Source organism: Frankliniella occidentalis, unplaced genomic scaffold (assembly GCF_000697945.3).
Source record: "Frankliniella occidentalis isolate FOCC.00 unplaced genomic scaffold, Focc_3.1 Scaffold15, whole genome shotgun sequence".
NCBI lineage: Eukaryota > Metazoa > Arthropoda > Insecta > Thysanoptera > Thripidae > Frankliniella > Frankliniella occidentalis.
The window spans coordinates 2,218,204-2,223,072 of record NW_026267145.1 but is presented as its reverse complement, the minus strand read 5'-3'; the positions used below and the strand labels follow the sequence as shown (position 1 = coordinate 2,223,072).

Sequence of the window (4,869 nt, the reverse complement as noted above, 5' to 3'; positions counted from 1 at the left end):
CGCTGCACCAGAGCTGCTGCGTCATCGAAATTCGGTACCAGTCAGCAAGTCAAGTCACAGCTCTCTTTGACACCGTCCCCGTCCACGAAGTCCTTATTGAGCACGCCACGACTAAGACACAGACACTCCCCGCGTTAAACTAAACCACGGATAATAAATCGAAGGACGACTGCGGGACGGGGACATGGGCAATGCCCTCCTAAGTAGCCGGACTAGGTCGACAAGCCGGCCAGGAAAAGGTATGCGAAGTGGGTCCAAGCGGGCAGGTCCGACTGGGAGGCGTGCAACAATTCGGACCATGCGCCGGTCATCGCCGAGCTCGGGGTGAAGTTCGCCAAATACACGACACAGGAGGAACTACCCAGGTCACCTAAGAAATTGCGGGTGGACCTACTGAGGGACCCGGACACCCGGGAAAAGTTCCAGAAGAGGGTCGGGGAGTTACTCGGCCAAACACCACACACGATCAGCTCACAGGAGGTGGGACCAGGACACACGACACCATTAACACCAGCGCCAACGGAGCACCATCCCACACCTGCCCGTGTAGGCGAAGACTCACAAACTCTCGCCCACCTATCCCAGGCGACACCCACCGACACACAGAGTACGACGCAGCAACCCACCATAAACTCACTGTGGGGTGACCTCAGTGCGGCTCTACTTAGCGGCGGTGGAGAGGTGCTCGGGAACGAGCCGCGCCGTCAATCACAAAAGTGGTACGACGAGGAGTGTAATGCGGCGCGCCTCCGCCGGAGGGAAGCCCAAACGGCATGGAGGGGGTGCCCCCGGAACGAAGACACACGTGAGGAGTACAAGAGTAAGCACGCCAAATTCAGGAAAACGTGCAGAAAGGCACGGAGGCTCTTCCACAACGCCAGGTATGAGAGGTTAAGTGTCGCCCATGAGGCGGGTCAAGTGAGGGAGTTCTTTGCGCAGGTCCGGAGAGAGAAGGTGGGCTACTCCCCGCGCACCGGGATGGTCAAGGCCAAGGACGGGGGCCTGGTCACCACCCCCCGCCATGTCCTGGACGTGTGGATGCGCCACTTCGCGCGGGTGCTGGGCGCCCCCGAGAACAACGAGCCCCCGCCGGACCCACCCAAACCCGGCGAGGGCGACAAGAGAGAGAGGGAGGCACCCACCCGCGGGGAGCTGCTGCTGGTGCTCGACTCAATGAAGTCGGGCAAAGCGCCTGGCAGTGATGGCATCCCCACGGAGCTGCTGCGGCACGGTGGAGAGCAGCTGGTTGACCGGCTCCTGGAGCTGGTGCGCCGGGTGTGGGAGGAAGAGAGAATACCCGACATGTGGGAGGAGGCAGTCATCACGATGCTGCATAAAGGTAAAGGGGGGATTTACGAGTGTAATAATTATAGGGGACTCTCTCTCTTGAATTCAGGATACAAGCTGCTGTCGTCCGTTATCCTCCGACGGCTGACGACGTACGCAGAGGCAGCGACAGGAGAATATCAGGCGGGCTTCAGGAAGAATAGAGCCACCACGGACCACATCTTTGCTCTTAGGACGATATTGGCCAGGCGGAGGGAGTATCGCCAAGACACCCACATGGTATTCGTGGACTTCGCGAAAGCCTACGACTCCATCGACAGGGCGGTCCTCTGGCAGAGGATGGAGGAGATGGGAATTCCATCGAAGTTGATCCGGATGATGCAAGTCCTCTGCAGGAGGACGAGGAACAGAGTCCGGGCAACGGGCTATCTGTCAGAGGACTTCCTGACGACGAGTGGGGTTCGTCAAGGTGACTCCCTCTCCCCGACCATGTTCAACCTGGCGTTGGAGTCAGCGATGAGGCGGGTGCTGGTCCGAGTCGGCAAAAACGTTCGACTGATGGCCTACGCAGATGACATCGTGATCCTGGCGCCCAATCGTGAACAACTGGAAGAAGCGATGAGAGCCCTAATCAAGGAGTGTGCTGAAATTGGGTTGGCAGTGAACCAAGACAAAACGAAGTACATGCCGGCCACGCACAACCCCCAAGAAGGAGACAACGAGCCACTGCGGGTGGAAGGCCACAGCTATGAGGCTGTCAGGGTGTTTAAATATTTAGGGTCCTACATAACGTGGGACAATGACAGCTTTGTAGATGTGCAAGAGCGCATTAAGACTGCATCTCGTTGTTCCAGGGCACTGACGTCGATGCTGCGGGGCCAGTCCGTAGGAAGGAAAGAAAAAATCGTCATCTACGATGTGGTCATCAAGCCAGTCGCGCTGTACGGGAGCCAGGCGTGGACTCTCACGGCCAGGTGCAGCGATGCGTTGACCACATTTGAAAACCAGGCTCTTCGCAGGATGGTGGGCTGGGACCACTCGGGTGGCTACGCCCGCACTCGCTCGAATGTGGAAATCAGGGACATCCTCAAGTACAGGAAGTACATTGTGAGTGCCGCGCGTGCCGCCGCCCTTAACTGGGCAGGACACGTGGCTCGCGCCCCGGTGGAGCGCATCATCAACCAGGTGGAGACGGAGTTGGTAGAGGGCAAGCGGGCTAAAGGGAAGCCAAAGCTGCGCTGGGGAGACTATATCACGGCGCTGGCCAAGGCGAGGGGCCACAAGGACTGGAGGGCCTTGGCCAAGGAGAGGGAGGAGTGGGCTGATTTCTGTATGTTGGTAGGAGCCGAGCCGCCGCCGCCCCCCAAACCTCGCCCAGCCCCTGCAGGCGAAACTGCCGTGGACGACGTGCTGCCTGCAGTCGCGAGGACTCCGCCCGCCACCTCACCACCCCAGCCACAGCAACGAGTGCGGACGGTCCACTCGCTGAGTGACAGCGAGCCAGAAGAAGGACACTGAACGGTGGAGCAAAGGACGGGCCGCGCCTTCCCCCTTCCCAAGGGCGCCGGCCCGGTGTATAGAACAATAGACAGGCTAACCTTGGTCTCTCTTACAGCATAAAAAGGTAACGAGGCTACCCGGTTACGCTGTGTGGCTATATGTCGTTCATTTATTACAGCAGTCTCCAAAGGCGGGGGAGGGGGGGGGGGGTAGGATGCTGCACTGCACTGCACCTAACTGCCACTAATGTAGCTAAACATCCTCTTACAGCAGCTCATCACATGACCACTATGAGGGGGTGCAATGCGCACCACCTCAAGGTCAAGTGGCAGGGGTTAACACCTCACACGCACACGCCACGGGCGGGAATGCGACAACCGGGCGGTGATTTGAGTACATTTCACCCGCTGCAGGTTGATGTAGCCCGCCCTTATACCGCCACTGAGGCGATGGGGACCAGTACAGTCGGGACCGCCGTATCAGCCTGAGCTAAAACAGAGTGCAGACGGCGACCAGTGAATACGGTGCGGCGCGACAGGCTGTGCACTCCCGGCCGGACCAGCACTAGCTGGAACGCAGGGGATGGGCCGACTGAGGCCTGACTGCGTGACCCAAGTTATGGGTGGCTCCAGTTCGCTATGCGAACAAGCAGTCGTTATAACCCTTTTTGAAGTTGAAGAAGAAGTGAGGCGGGCCTGGCGGGCCTAGCCGGGCCTAGACGCGCCTCCAGCGCCCACCAATAGGAGCCCCGCTAGCACGCTGCGGCCCCGGGCGGCCCCGCGGTGAGCCCAGCCGGGCCTAGAGCCGGGCCCGCCTGCGGCCGCGCCTGCCTACCGCGCCGGGCGGGAGGCTCTAGGCAGCGTTGCCACATGGCATTCCCTGGGCCGTCTAGCCGGGCCGGGGCCGGGCCGGGCCGGGGCCGGGCGCAGCGCAGAGCAGGAAAGGAGGCTGTCGCGACCGTCCGGCTGCGCCCCTGGCTGCGACCCGCGAGCCCTCTCACACGCTGCTGAGCGGAAATTGCAAAGGACGTGCCAAAGCCGGAAATTGCCCTGCGTCCAGCAGCAGCCATCTCAGACGAGACGGCGGCGGCCCTCGGGGGCTTCCTGCCGGGCCCTACAGCTGCGCGAGTTGCGCGGGCGGAGGACCGGGGCGGGCCTACTGGCAAAGCGGACCACATTGTGGTTAGGCCACAGGGCGAAGAGTTCTCGGACCCGTCACTAGGGCAATCGTGGATCTGGTAGCGCGGGTCCGCGAATCTCGCCAGCGTCGGCCAATGAGCGTCAGCGAACGTCGGGGTTGTATCCAGCGACATACAACCTACAACCTAATGGAGGTCCCTGATTGGCCAATTCGCCCCGCGAGTCGTTTGTTTTTGGACGAATTGACCAATCAGGGATCTCGGGTAGGTTGTAGGTTGTAGGTCGCTGGATAGACCCCAGGTAGGAAACAGTTCAGGAAGCATTACTGTTCTGCTTTGGAGCAGGTGTAAATGGAGTGAAATACCCCATTGACATGTTCAGAGATTCCTGCTGTAGAGAGTTCTAACGATTCGAACTAACAAAGAAATCAGTACAGTACTGGTCTGAGAAGAGGGCGAGAATTCCCCGTGCATCTCAATCTGCATCGAGTTCTGCAGGTTGGGTTTAAGACGATTATATGCTAATACAAAAATTGGCAATTGAGAAAGATAATATTTACTACCCTATAAATATTGCAGCGACTAGAAGCCCCACCCTTCCACTAGCGACAATAACATGAAATTGAACACCAGACCCGCAAATATTATTTTGTTGTTGAGGCTTCGTGCCAGCCGCGGGCTGCCCGGCGTCACAGCGTGCGTCATGCCTTCCGCTGCCCCCCCCCCCCACTTTCCCCCTCTCTCTCTCCTTTTCCCACCGGTCCGAAAAAAATCCGCACGGAGCCGCTTGAACCAGTGAAATGACACAATACACAAGTGATCAGCGCGTGTCAGCAGATATCACGTGCCCGTGGGATAGGCGCATGTGTACCGGGTATTTTGTAAAAGAGACAGGTATTACGAGCCAGGCGCGGATTAGGGGGGGGGCGATCGCCCCCCCCCCC

At 59.3% G+C, this 4,869-nt stretch overlaps 1 protein-coding gene across 1 annotated transcript in view; it reads right to left on the bottom strand.

Moving 5' to 3' along the window:
* Window positions 1–4,869, bottom strand: part of LOC113212703 (PRL-1 phosphatase) — a gene marked incomplete in the record, with an annotated part of 33,024 nt that overhangs the window by 13,261 nt on the left and 14,894 nt on the right.